This window comes from Cherax quadricarinatus, chromosome 6 (genome assembly GCF_038502225.1).
Source record: "Cherax quadricarinatus isolate ZL_2023a chromosome 6, ASM3850222v1, whole genome shotgun sequence".
NCBI lineage: Eukaryota > Metazoa > Arthropoda > Malacostraca > Decapoda > Parastacidae > Cherax > Cherax quadricarinatus.
The window spans coordinates 67,314,070-67,328,303 of record NC_091297.1 but is presented as its reverse complement, the minus strand read 5'-3'; positions in this window follow the sequence as shown (position 1 = coordinate 67,328,303).

Sequence of the window (14,234 nt, the reverse complement as noted above, 5' to 3'; positions counted from 1 at the left end):
GGGAGAGAAAAGTAAAAAAAAAAACAAACAAACAAACCGCTGAGTGAGTTAGACACCTTAAAAGGTCAGTTGAAGCAAGACAGCTGCCAGAAGTCTGGAAAATAGCGAATGTAGTCCCAATATTAAAAAAATGGGAGAGGCAGGTGGTACTATAGGCCAGTGTCATTAATATGCAAATTGAGATCATTTTAGGAGATTATCTGGGAATACTGGGGGAGCACTTGGAAAGCAGCAGATTCATAAACTTCAGCCAGCACGGCTTTCAAGATGGTAAATCCAGTAAAATAGATCTGCTGGAGTTCTATGACAAGGTTACGAAAGTCAGGTAGGAAAAAGAGGGACGAGTGAATACCTTTTGGACCGCAAAAAAGGCGTTCAATATAGTACCCCACAAAAGACAAAGATAAAAAAATGGAACAGTAAGCAGGAATAAAGAGTAAAGCACTACTTAACAAGAATAAAACAGAGAGTTATTTTCTGGGAGGAAAGACCAAAATGGGTCAGTATTTGGACCAGTACTGTTTGTTGTGTATGTAAACGACATGACAGGAAATCGAGCCAGAGATGTCTTTACTCATAAATATTGTCGAACTACTTAGGTGTAAACTAGGAAAGACTACAAATGGATCTGGACAAGCTGCACGATTTGTCTGAAAAGTGGCTATTAGAATTTAACTCCAGCAAATGCAAAGTTATGAAAACCGGAAAAGAGTAAAGACGACCGGAGAAAGAGTACAAGCTCGGGGTGAGCATAATTTCTAGCATTTTCTTGCTGCACATATCAACAGAATAACCGCTGCAGCAAATACAAGACTGGCAAATTTAAGGGTAGCGTCAGAAGCATCAACAAGGAGGCATTCATGACCTTATACACGACATATGTCAGAACCATCTTGGAGCATGCTGCAGCGATATGAAATTTGCATCTGATAAAGCATGCAAAGAAGCTGGAAAAAATGCAAAGATTTGTCAAGAAATTAGTGTCGTAGTTGAGGGTCATGAACTATGAAGAAGGACCACAGTGACGTGATTACGACATACAAGATACTGAAAGGAGTTTATGAGGTGGACAAGTCGAGCTTGTTTGAGAAGCGGGTCTCAGATACACGAGGTCACAGCTAGAAGTTAATCACTCAGATGAGTCAGAGGGATGTTAGAACACTTCGTTAGCCTTAGAATGGTCAGGAAGTCAACTGACCAGACAGACAAGTGGTAGAGGTAGGATCCATACATAGTTTTAAGAGTGGGTTTGACAGGGCTCACACAGCAAGGACAGAGTGAACTCAATAGTGGCCAGCGGAGAGGTGGACACAAAAGCTGAGACTCGACCCTTGTAATCACTATTAGGGGAGTACACACACACACACACACACACACACACACACACACACACACACACACACACACACACACACACACACACACACATACACACACACACACACACACACACACACACACACACACACACACACACACACACACACACACACACACACGCACACACACACACACACACACACATGGTCATGGTACGTAATGTATCACAGTGGGCACCTGTGACGAGCGGGGTCCCACAGGGGTCGGTCCTAGGACCAGTGCTATTTTTGGTATATGTGAACGACATGACGGAAGGGTTAGACTCAGAAGTGTCCCTGTTTGCAGATGATGTGAAGTTAATGAGGAGAATTAAATCTGATGAGGACCAGGCAGGACTTCAAAGAGACCTGGACAGACTGGACACCTGGTCCAGCAAATGGCTTCTCGAATTTAATCCTGCCAAATGCAAAGTCATGAAGATAGGGGAAGGGCACAGAAGACCACAGACAGAGTATAGGCTAGGTGGCCAAAGACTGCAAGCCTCACTCAAGGAGAAAGATCTTGGGGTGAGTATAACACCGAGCATGTCTCCGGAAGCACACATCAATCAGATAACTGCTGCAGCATATGGGCGCCTGGCAAACCTGAGAACAGCATTCCGACACCTTAGTAAGGAATCATTCAAGACACTGTACACCGTGTATGTCAGGCCCATACTGGAGTATGCAGCACCTGTTTGGAACCCGCACTTGATAAAGCACGTCAAGAAACTAGAGAAAGTACAAAGGTTTGCAACAAGGTTAGTTCCAGAGCTAAGGGAAATGTCCTATGAAGAAAGATTAAGGGAAATCGGCCTGACGACACTGGAGGACAGGAGGGTCAGGGGAGACATGATAACGACATATAAAATACTGCGTGGAATAGACAAGGTGGACAAGGACAGGATGTTCCAGGGAGGGGACACAGAAACAAGAGGCCACAATTGGAAGTTGAAGACACAAATGAGTCAGAGAGATAGTAGGAAGTATTTCTTCAGTCATAGAGTTGTAAGGCAGTGGAATAGCCTAGAAAATGACGTAGTGGAGGCAGGAACCATACACAGTTTTAAGACGAGGTTTGATAAAGCTCATGGAGCGGGGAGAGAGAGGGTCTAGTAGCAACCGGTGAAGAGGCGGGGCCAGGAGCTAGGACTCGACCCCTGCAACCACAAATAGGTGAGTACAAATAGGTGAGTACACACACACACACACACACACACCTCACCAACAAGCAAGACTGGACCTCGTGCACACCCTGAGTAGCTCGAACACTGAGGACATAACATATGAAAGGCCCTTTGGAGCTAGTGACCACGTGGTTCTGAGCTTTGAATACTTAGTAGAGTTACAAATGCAGAGGGTAACAGGAGTAGAATGGGAGATGCCAAATTACAAAAGGGGGAACTGCACAGGTATGGAGAACTTCCTGAAGGAGGTTCAGTGGGAAAGAGAATTGGTAGGAAAGTCAGTAAACGAAATGATGGAATACGTAACAACAAAATGCAAGGAAGCAGAGGAAAGGTTTGTTCCCAAGGGCAACAGAAATAATGGGAAGACCAGAACGAGCCCCTGGTTTACCTGACGGCGTAAGGAGGCAAAAACTAAGTGCAGTAGAGAATGGAAAAAGTACAGAAAGCGAAGGACCCAGGAAAATAATGAGAATAGTCGAAGAGCCAGAAACGAGTATGCACAAATAAGGAGGGAGGCCCAGCGACAGTACGAAAATAAAATAGCATCGAAAGTTAAGTCTGACCCGAAACTGCTGTATAGCTACATCAGGAGGAAGACAACAGTCAATGACCAGGTAATCAGGCTGAGGAAAGAAGCTGGGGAACTCACAAGAAACGATCAGGATGTATGTGATTAGCTCAACACGAGATTTAAGGAAGTATTTTCAGTGGAGACAGAAAGGACTCTGGGAAAACAGAACAGAAGGGTACACCAACAAGGGATATACCAACAATTGTTGGATAAAATACACACAACTGAGGAGGAAGCGAAGAAACTGCTAAGTGATCTTGATACCTCAAAGGCGGTGGGACCGGAAAACATCTCTCCGTGGGTCCTTAGAGAGAGAGAGCAGAGACGCTGTGTGTGCCACTAACCACAATTTTCAACGCATCCCTTGAAACTGGGCAACTACCTGAGGTATGGCAGACAGCAAATGTAGTCCACTTGTTAAGAAAGGAGACAGAAACGAGGCACTACTCTATATACCAGAGTCACTGGCGTGTATAGTATGCAAAGTCATGTAGAAGACTATCAGGAGATGAGTGGTGGAACACCTAGAAGAGAACAAGATTATAAACGACAACCAGCACGGATTCATGGAAGGCAAATCTTGTGTTACAAACCTTATGGAGTTTTATGACAAGGTAACATAAGTAAGACAAGAGAGAGAGGGGTGGGTTGATAGCATTTTCTTGGACTGCAAGAAGGCCTTCGACACAGTTCTTCACAAAGGATTAGTGCAGAAGCTAGAGGATCAGGCACATATAACAGGAAGGGCACTGCAATGGATCAGAGAATACCTAACAGACCTAACAGGGAGGCAGCAACGAGTCATGGTACGTGATGAGGTATCACAGTGGGTGCCTGTGACTAGCAGGGTCCCACAGGGGTCAGTCCTAGGACCAATGCTATTTTTGGTATATGTGAATGACATGATGGAAGGGATAGACTCAAAAGTGTCCCTGTTCGCAGGCGATGTGAAGTTTATGAGGAGATTTAAATGAGATGAGGATCAGGAAGGACTACAAGGAGACCTAGAAGGGCTGGACGCGTGGTCCAGCAACTGGCTCCTCGAATTTAGCCCGCCAGATGCAAAGTCATGAAGATCGGGGAAGGGCAAAGAAGACCGCAGATAGAGTATAGGCGTGGCGGCCAAAGACTGCATACTTCACTCAAGGAGAAAGATCTTGGGGCTAGTATAATACCGAGCGCGTCTCCGGAAGCACACACCAGCCAGATACCTGCTGCAGCATTTGGGTGCCTGGCAAACCTGAGAATAGCGTTCCGATACCTCAGTAAGGAATCGTTCAAGACACTGTACACTGTGTACGTCAGGTCCATAGTTTAGTATGCAGCAGTTTGGAACCTACACCTGGTCAAGCACATCAAGAAATTAGAGAAAGTTCAAAGGTTTGCAATATGGCCAGTTCCAGAGCTAAGGGGAATGTCCTATGAAGAAAGGTTAAGGGAAATCTGCCTGATGACACTGGAGAACAGGAGGGTTAGGGGAGACATGATAATGACATACAAAGTACTGAGAGGAACAGATAAGGTGGACAGAGACAGAATGTTCCAGAGAGGGGACACAGAAACAAGGGGTCACAATTGGAAGTTGAAAATTCAGATGAGTCAAAGGAATGTTAAAAAGTATTTCTTCAGTCATAGAGTTGTCAGGAAGGGAATAGTCCCGCATGTGATGTAGTGGAGGCAGGAACCATTCATAGTTTTAAGACGAGGTATGAAAAAGCTCACGGAGCAGGGAGAGGGAGGACCTAGTAGCGGTCAGTGAAGAGGCGGGGCCAGGAGCTGAGTCTCGACCCCTGCAACCACAATTTGGTGAGTATAATTAGGTGAGTACACACACACACACACACACACACACACACACACACACACACACACACACACACACACACACACACACACACGCACACACAATGCGCGAAGCTTACGTAAACGAAATGTGCGACTGGAAATTTTATGATTCGTTATCAGGAAAGTCAAGGAAAGTGGTCAATGACCCTATGTTTGCCATATACCAGACTGATGATTGAGTATGCAGCACCACCATGGAACCCATGGTGGTGCTGCATACTAGAGGACATGTAGAGAATCAAAACAAGATTAATGGAATTGTGAAGAGAGAGTGAAAGAATTATGCCTAATAATAACCTTACATTTGCTGGGATTGAATTCCATCAACGACTTATCTGACCAATTTGTAGCCTTTCCCTTTCCTCATCTGTTTTTATTCTCCACATTAGTTTTGCATCATCAACAAACAGGGATACTTGTACATCAGGTTCAGTCCCTTTCAATATGTCATTCACTTGAACCAGAAACAGTACTGGTCGTAATACCAATCCTTTTGGATCCCCATGTGCTACTCTTTCCCATTCTGATATCTGTGATCCAATGGGGTATATTCCCTGTTATTCCTGCCTGCACTTCAAGTTTTACCACAGTCTCTTCTGAGGTACAGTATCAAATGTCTTCTTACAGTCTAAGAAAATGCAATCCACCCACTCCTCTCTCTCCTGTCTCTCTTCCGCTATTTCACCATAGAAGTCCAACTTGGTTTACATATTAAAGGGCTTTCTGCTTGCACACTTAAATGTCGTTCACCTTTGTACATAACATGTATCATGCTGAAATAAGGTATCTTATCTTACTGTATCTTGTTTTACCATCTCTGACACTACACTAGTTATTCCGGACTGTCTTCTACAATATCCCATCAAGTACACATATCAGTAAAACTTGTCTCTTATTTAACGCTCTTTACTTATTTTTTAAATATAGGGAATACATGTTCTGTCTACTAGATCTCAGGCAACAGTTCCTAGTATTGTGATTTGTTGTATATTTTGGCTAGTGTTGACACTGTCTCAGGTGTCACCACTGTGTATCCTGCTGCATCAAGTATTTCATTACCTCTCACCTGCTGTGAGAGGTAATTAAATACTTGAGTACACACCCAAGTATTTCATTACATACCTGAGTACACACCTCAGAGTGTCATCCAGCACCTATGGGTGTGTACTCTTTCCCCTAACCTTCCTGCTGTTACTCACTGTTTTAGATGAGAAGACCTTATTTAAAGCGTCTGTTCAACTTGAACCAGAATTTCGAGTAGTCTTTCGTGAGCTCTGCTCCTGACATCTTTAGTCAGGTTATCTAGTCTTTTACTCTTGTCTTCTTCAGTTGTGGTTGTGAAGCAGTTTTGGTTCAAACTTGTCCTTTGCTGCTACGTCATTCTCTAATTGTCTTTCAGCCTCTCTCCTCTTCCTCGCCTTTTTCGTTTATGGCTAACCTGGTCACTTCTCTGTTCTAATATGTCCCTCGCATACTTTTTTTTTTTTTTTTTTTTTTTTTTTTTTGGACTGTTTTGTGTTTCTTCTGTTGCCTCTCTGCATCTTTTACTGAACTAAGGCTCTTCTTGTCTTTGCTATTTAATCTTCTTCTTCTTCAGAGTATAAAGTTCTGCTCTACTAGCTACTCATTCTCATCCACTAACTTATCTTTCAGGTAACTTTCCCACTCAACTCCATTCAGGATTTCTCTCCACATTTTGAAGTTCCTCTATCTTGCTGCTCTTCCCTCTACCTCCCATTATCTTGGCTGCTACCACCCAGGAGGGAGTCTGGGCTCTTACATTCTATTTCACCTATGTCGGACGTACTTATCATAAATATTGGCTCCAGTGTTACTGGCTCAACACCTCTCTCTCTCTCTCTCTCTCTCTCTCTCTCTCTCTCTCTCTCTCTCTCTCTCTCTCTCTCTCTCTCTCTCTCTCTCTCTCTCTCTCTTTCTCATATGTCGTGTTCTTAACGGTCTGACTCAAAAATATTTTCAAAATCACCTCCATCAACCTGACCCACTGTTTCTGTGTCAGCATAGTTGCTGATCCCTGTATTCCCTGTATTATATAGCATAGCATATTAGTATCATCCATGTGCTTTAGATACGAGATCCCTTGTAGGCCTGTGGCTTTGTGTGACGTCACGTCATGTGTAGGCTCATACCTGTGCCCCGTCCTCACTCGGCGGCAGACCATTCAGCAGACAGGCAAGGCAGCTGGGCTCCATCCCTCACCATCTCAGACTGACAATATATTACCATCCAACAAGTGTGTCTACCTTCAACCTACGATATCTCCATTTAAGAACCCTTTACGATAAATGGTGGCATCGGAGGGCCTGTAATTCTGACGATTACAGCGATTTCTGGAGATAAATTTTCGACCAGCAAGACGGCCATTTCGTGTCACCAGTAGGCCTACCGAGGTTCACCCCAGCCAGCTACCTCAAGTCAGCTACTCGCCCAAGCTCCTACCAGCTTCTACATTATTCACTGGTCAGTCTCTTTGTATTAGTGTTTTCTGCTTATTTGCATCACTCCCGAGGGGTTGACCCGAGTTTGCAAAATAAGCCAGCTTCCAGTCTGTGGTGGGGGAGTCAGAACAACCGAGCCCAGTCGAGCCTAGTCTACTCCATCCAATTCCTTTGCCTGCCAAGCCAGCTTCCACCTCTGCTGTGCTCATCGTGTGAAGTTATCAAGCTATTCTGTGTGAAGGGTTAAGATAAGCCAGCTACCAACTAACCCAGTTGTCTTACCCCAGTACTCAAGCAAGCCACGTGAGTAGTCTTCATCGCTTGTGATTCAAGCTCCAAGCATTCTGAGTGCTCTTTTTCATCCTTGTGGTGTTGTAGTATTTTGTGGGTTGTTTTAAGCCAGTCGGCTTAGAATTATCTTCGCGGCAGTGTGGGTGTTCTCAGTGAGGCTTACGACGTTCAACCCATAAGCCCAGCCACTCACGATCACGTGTGTCGCACCATTGCCGGTCTCAGCCCTGTTAACCCACAAACCCAACTACAGTCAGCCATTACCTATTCACCTACTTCATTAGTGTTTTGGTGCACTGCTAAGGGTTGTAGCACCATATTTTTAAAGACCACATAGGGGGTCAAGAGCTAGAGTGTGTTCACGCCATCTTTATAAAGCCTTTTGTGTGTTTGTCTTCGTCGATGTAAGCGCAATTCTACGATCACCTGTGCAGAGGACAGCAGCAAGACCATATAAACAATCCATCAATCTCATTCTTCAAGTTGTTACAGCGATATTTTTTTTAGAGACATTTGCGAGTGTTGAGACATTTCTTTTGTGTTTCCAGTGAACTTTTTTCTTAGTGACATTCAGTGACTCTCGATCAGACTCAGTGTTTATCATGTACTGATTGCATTAATTTCTTTTAATCTCCTTAACTCAGTGTTAATTTTCGTGCATTATCTTATGTCTGTTGTGTTGTGTATCTTTTTATACACTTGAAGTAAGTACTTAGTGTTTCCTTTGTTGTGTGTGCAACATATGAGCAGTATAGAACTTGTGTTTACACTTCAGAATCACCTTGTGTTCTCAGTATTCCAGTGAAGTATTTCAGTAATTTTTCACCTCATATTCTGCATCACAACTCAGTGTTGTCTGTTATTTTTTTTTCTTCCCAGCATTTGTGTATTTTTATTTTGTTCCCTGTGTGTTGAACATTCTTGTGTTCATATTCTTCCATTTAGCCAGTGTCTAATTTGTCTTATTTCCACAAACAATAGTGTCATTATTTTACACAAGCAAGAAATAATTTTTTACAAAATTTTTCACACATTAAGTTTCATTGCAAGAAAATTCTAGTACTGTGTTTATATTGATGTGTTGTGTTCTGCATCACTGTAAGTGTTCAACCCTCTTTTTTGTTATGTGTTTTTAGCACCTATTATTTTTTATGTTTCATTGAACAAATTCACTCTTAGTGCAATTTTTAAGTTCTCCTTTTAAAGTAAATTGTTCTTTTGCTTGTTAAGTGTTGTTTAAGCTGCAGTTAAGAGTTAAAGTGTTCATTCCTTGATATATTTCTTTTCTTGTGTGTGTAATAATTTTTTTTATTATTGCACATTGACTCATTTTGCAATAATTCTTGCAAATATTGTGTTGCTATTAAAGTTTCCTTGCAGAAAATTTTATGAAGTACTTGTTGATTAGCAATTGTTAATTTGATATATTGCTACAGTTTATTACAGTGCAGTTTCTTATGCTCTGTTCTGTGCATAGTATTTTATTCTGTCTGTGTCATTTTATTTTATTTCAGTGAATTGTGTGTCTGTTTTAATTTTTGCACAAGTTTATTGAGTCCATTTTATCATTTTATTGTGTATTTCCTTGTTGCATTGAAAGTAAAGACAACTCACTGTGCCATCCATTCAATTTAAAGTAAAAGTTGAACAAATCAGATTTGAGTAAGTACAAGTTCTCTTGATTTTCAAAGTGTTGTTTATTAAGTTGAATATTGTTCTTGTGTGAGTTCTTTGCTTACTGTGTAACCTGTCAATTTTTAATTACTTATGCAGAATAGTTAAGCATTTTCTTCCATTTAAGCTTACTTTGTCATTCTCTCTATTTTTTTTTTTTTTTGACTTATGCCCTTCAGTATTTTCACTGAGAAGATGTCCCAGTCACTTTTGAACGTTCACTTAGTGTATCATTCCAGTCAAAGTCAATATGAATCAGTCCACAGTACCAATATTCCCTTACTGACTGAAAGACAATACCTAGCCCTTGAGCAATGTGTTTGTTCTCACAGCTTGTATCTGAGATTTGTTAAAGTGCTGCGAAATGTGAAGTTCAGATTAAGTTCCTATAGATCCGTGAATTACTTATTAACGTAGCCGAGCGGTCAGGCACTAGTAATTCTGTCACTCCCATCTGTGTTCCACCTACACCTTCAGACTTGCAGGATAGTGTTCCGTTGCCTCAAGTGTCCGGGGACACTCAGACTGCCTTGAGTGCACAGCCTATCCCTGCAATGACTGCTAGTTCGAGTAGTAGTTTCTCCACAGGGGATGCCTTGTCAGAAAACGATTACTTGCAACTAGTAATGCCATCTCTTGTTGATGTGACATGCTGTCTGCAGAAAGACGTCTCTGTTACAGCTAGTGTTCTCACTAAAGTGTCTGTTGTTGTTCCGAATGTTCCAGATGGTGACCCCATCCTAGTTGACAGTAATCAGTGCATTGTAAGAAGTTATTTTTCGAGTAACTTTCACATGTTAACGTTTGTAAGTGTAGTTTCTTTATAGCTGATACCTCGTGTCACTGTGTGCGACTCAGATTATCAGCATTGTTCACCGTGCTCATTTCTTTTCTCCTGTGCTTGCAGTTTGAGATAGTAGATTCGTTCTCCCTTGCTCATATTGCGTGTTATAGCGTTAATTTTTTCAACCGGGGGGAGTCATCCATTCCACCGAGTTTGTTCATTCCTCCAGTAAGAAAGAACTGATACCTTTATTCCAGAACAAACAGCCTACTGGAAGGTTAGCCAGGTGGACCTTGACTATCCAAGAGTTCAATCCCACTTTTGAAAATTTACCTGGCAAGTCGAATGTAGTCGCAGATGCTTTATCGCGACACGTTAGTGTAGTTACTGCAGATCCTCCATTTACTGTCGAGGATGTCAAAAATGCCCAAAGAACCGATCCCATGTGTTCTGGTGTGATTCGATTCCTGTTCCAGGAAGATCTTATTCTTACTGTGAAGCCACCAGCACCCATTAGTGACTTTGTAATGAGCCAAGAATTACTGTATCGAATAGTCGAGTTGAGTACTCCTAGCAGACGAGTTAGTAATTCCACAGTCACTAGTGATTGTAGCTGTATCTTTTGTAGATACTCGTTTAGATCTCCCTCAGTCAAGGCATGTGTTAGCCATTGCAGAGGAATTCGATCCTCCCAGAGATGATAACCATTTTGCATATGTAAACCTCACCCTCGCAGAATTGGGTTTAAATGTACATAGTCTGCATAATTAGATGTCCGAGATGAATGAAATTATCAACTGTGTGTTTTGTCATTAGTTGATCAGTTGTCAGAAATTTTCGTGTTCACGTTCCCTTCGTATTCTGGGAATTGACAGTAATGATCTGACTGCGCACCAGATGCCTTTGCTGTTAATTTCACCTTGTATATATATATTTATTCTTCCTCAGAACCCGTAGAGTGCATGAATACAGATCGATCGATCAATTTCATCCATATTAATAGTGTGCTGAAAATATCTAGCCTAGACAGGACTCGCAGCAATGGTTTTAAGTTGGAAAAATTCAGATTCAGGAAGGATATAGGAAAGTACTGGTTTGGTAATAGAGTTGTGGATGAGTGGAACAAACTCCCAAGTACCGTTATAGAGGCCAGAACGTTGTGTAGCTTTAAAAATAGGTTGGATAAATACATGAGTGGATGTGGGTGGGTGTGAGTTAGACCTGATAGCTTGTGCTACCAGGTCGGTTGCCGTGTTCCTCCCTTAAGTCAATGTGACCTGACCTGACTAGGTTGGGTGCATTGGCTTAAGCCGGTAGGAGACTTGGACCTGCCTCGCATGGGCCAGTAGGCCTTCTGCAGTGTTCCTTCGTTCTTATGTTCTTATGTTCTTATATTGTATAATGATTTGTTCTTATAGTTTGTAATGCATTACGTTAAAACTCATTATGTTAAAAGTGATTACATTAACACCCATTACGTAAAATTCATTTTGTTAATATCCAGTATGATACCATCCATTAGTTCTAAGTTATATATGAATTTGTTATTGTATAGAATCAGCCCAGAACCACCTGCCTGTTCAGCCTATAGTATGGTAGTGTATGTCGAGACGACATACGTAACATGACCGAGCTGTCAGCATAGTTGCTGATCCCTGTATTATATAGCATAGCATATTAGTATCATCCATGTGCTTTAGATACGAGATCCCTTGTAGGCCTGTGGCTTTGTGTGACGTCACGGGATGCACATGTGTAGGCTCATACCTCTGCCCCGGCCTCACTTGGCGGCAGACCATTTAGCAGACAGGCAAAGCAGCTGGGCTCCATCCCTCACCATCTCAGACTGACAATATATTACCATCCAACAAGTGTGTCTACCTTCAACCTACGATATCTCCATTTAAGAACCCTTTACGTGTGTGTGTGTGTGTGTGTGTGTGTGTGTGTGTGTGTGCTCATCTATTTGTAGAAGCAAGGGTCGAATCAAAACTCCTGACCCCGCCACTTCGCTGGTCGCTACTAGGTCCACTCTCTCCCTGCTCTATGAGCTTTATCGTATCTCTTCTTAAATCTATGTATGGATCCTGCCTCCACTACATCACTCTCCAGACTATTCCACTTCCTAACAACTATGACTAAAGAAATACTTCCTAACATCTTTGTGACTCATCTGAGTCTTCAACTTACAGTTGTGACCACTTATTGCTGTGTCTCATCTCTGAAAAATCCTGTCCCTATCCACCTTGTCGAGTCGATTTCCCTTAACCTCTCCTCGTAGTACATACCCTTTAGCTCTGGGACTAGTCTTGTTGCAAACCTTTGAACTTTCTGTAATTTCTTGACGTGGTTGATCAGGTGTTGGTGCCAAACTGGTGTTGTATACTCCAATATCGGCCTGACGTACGCGGTGTACGGAGTCTTGATCTAGAACGATTCCTTACTAAGGTGTCAAAACGCTATTCTTTGGATTGCTATGCGCGCATATGTTGTAGGAGTTATTTGGTTGAAGTGCACCTCAGGAAATATGCTCGGTATTATGCTCACCCCAAGATCCCTTTAAGTGAGTGAAGTTTACAGTCTTTGGCCCCTTGTCAGGCAGAAGTGAAGACGGGGGTGTGTTTGATGCAGTTTTTTTTTTTTTTGAGAATTTTGTGTTTCCCAGACCTGAGAGTCATTTCCCATTTTCTTTTTGTTTTGTCTTGACTAGTTGCACCCGACTGGGTTCACCTAGCTAGTGAGACCTTTGGTCTCGGGGATGTTACGGAGTACTGTAAAAAAAATATTTATATAAAATAACGCTCCATATACAATGTCATTGTCTGTGTAGTATACTGAAAGTGGACATGTGTTATTCTCTGTAAGCGAACACGTTTTATTCCTGTCAGTGAGGCAGTGGCCAGGACAGAGCAGAAGAGAGGTGTGTTAAGTTCAGTACTAGACGGGTGGTGACGGGTGGAGTCATCATGTTTGGACGGTAGTTTTAGTAGGTAATTTTGGTAAGTTTTTTATTGTATACTATAGGTGTTTGTGTTTAAGTGCTCTCATGTTTATTTGTAAACTCCTAGTATGCAGAGGCCTGTGTTTTGGAGAGTATTTAACGTGTCCACTGTAGGCTAAGTAGCCTGCAGGAAGGTGGGGGGGGGGGTAATGGAGCCTCCCTGTTCATAAATGTTCATTTATTTTATTTAACTCATTAGTAGCAGTGTGCTAGTGAGCGAATGTGAACTGAGTCTGGTGGTTTTTTGTAGTATTTGTAAGTTGTATATAAGCTATTATTAATATAGATATATTTTTATATAGGTGAGTTTTTATCCTTCCTTCCTAATAATAATTAATATTGTTTAATATAAGGGCACATGCTGGCCCAAGGTTTGCTGTGTATTTCAGTGTAATTTTATAACCCCGAGACAACAGTGTGAGCAGCCTTTAGCAGCCAGCAACATTTTATCTAAGTTACGACATCAAAGTCGTAACACCCCCTAACGGGTACTCTGCAGTCTTCTTTGACCTACCCAAATCATGACTTTGCATTAGGTGGGCTTAAACTCCAGGAGCCAGTTACTGCACCAGGCTTGCAGCCTGGAGCCAGTTGCTGCACCAGGCTTGCAGCCTGGAGCCAGTTGCTGCACCAGGCTTGCAGCCTGGAGCCAGTTGCTGCACCAGGCTTGCAGCCAGGAGCCAGTTGCTGCACCAGGCTTGCAGCCTGGAGCCAGTTGCTGCACCAGGCTTGCAGCCTGTCCAGATCTTTTGTAGTTCTACCTGATCCTCTTCCGATTGAATTCTTTGCATTACCTTCATATCGTCTCCAAACAGGGACACCTCTGAATCTATCCCTTCCATCATGTCATTCATATATACCAGAAATAGTACCTGCCCTAGGATTAACCCCTGTGGAACTCTGCTCGTCACTGGTGCCCACTCGGGCAGCTCGTCACATAACATGACCCGTTGCCTTCCTGTCAGGTATTCTCTGATCAATTGCAGCGTCTTTCGTGTTATACATGCCTGATCCTCTAGCTTTTGCACTAATCTCTTGCCTTCTTACAGTCCAAGAAAATG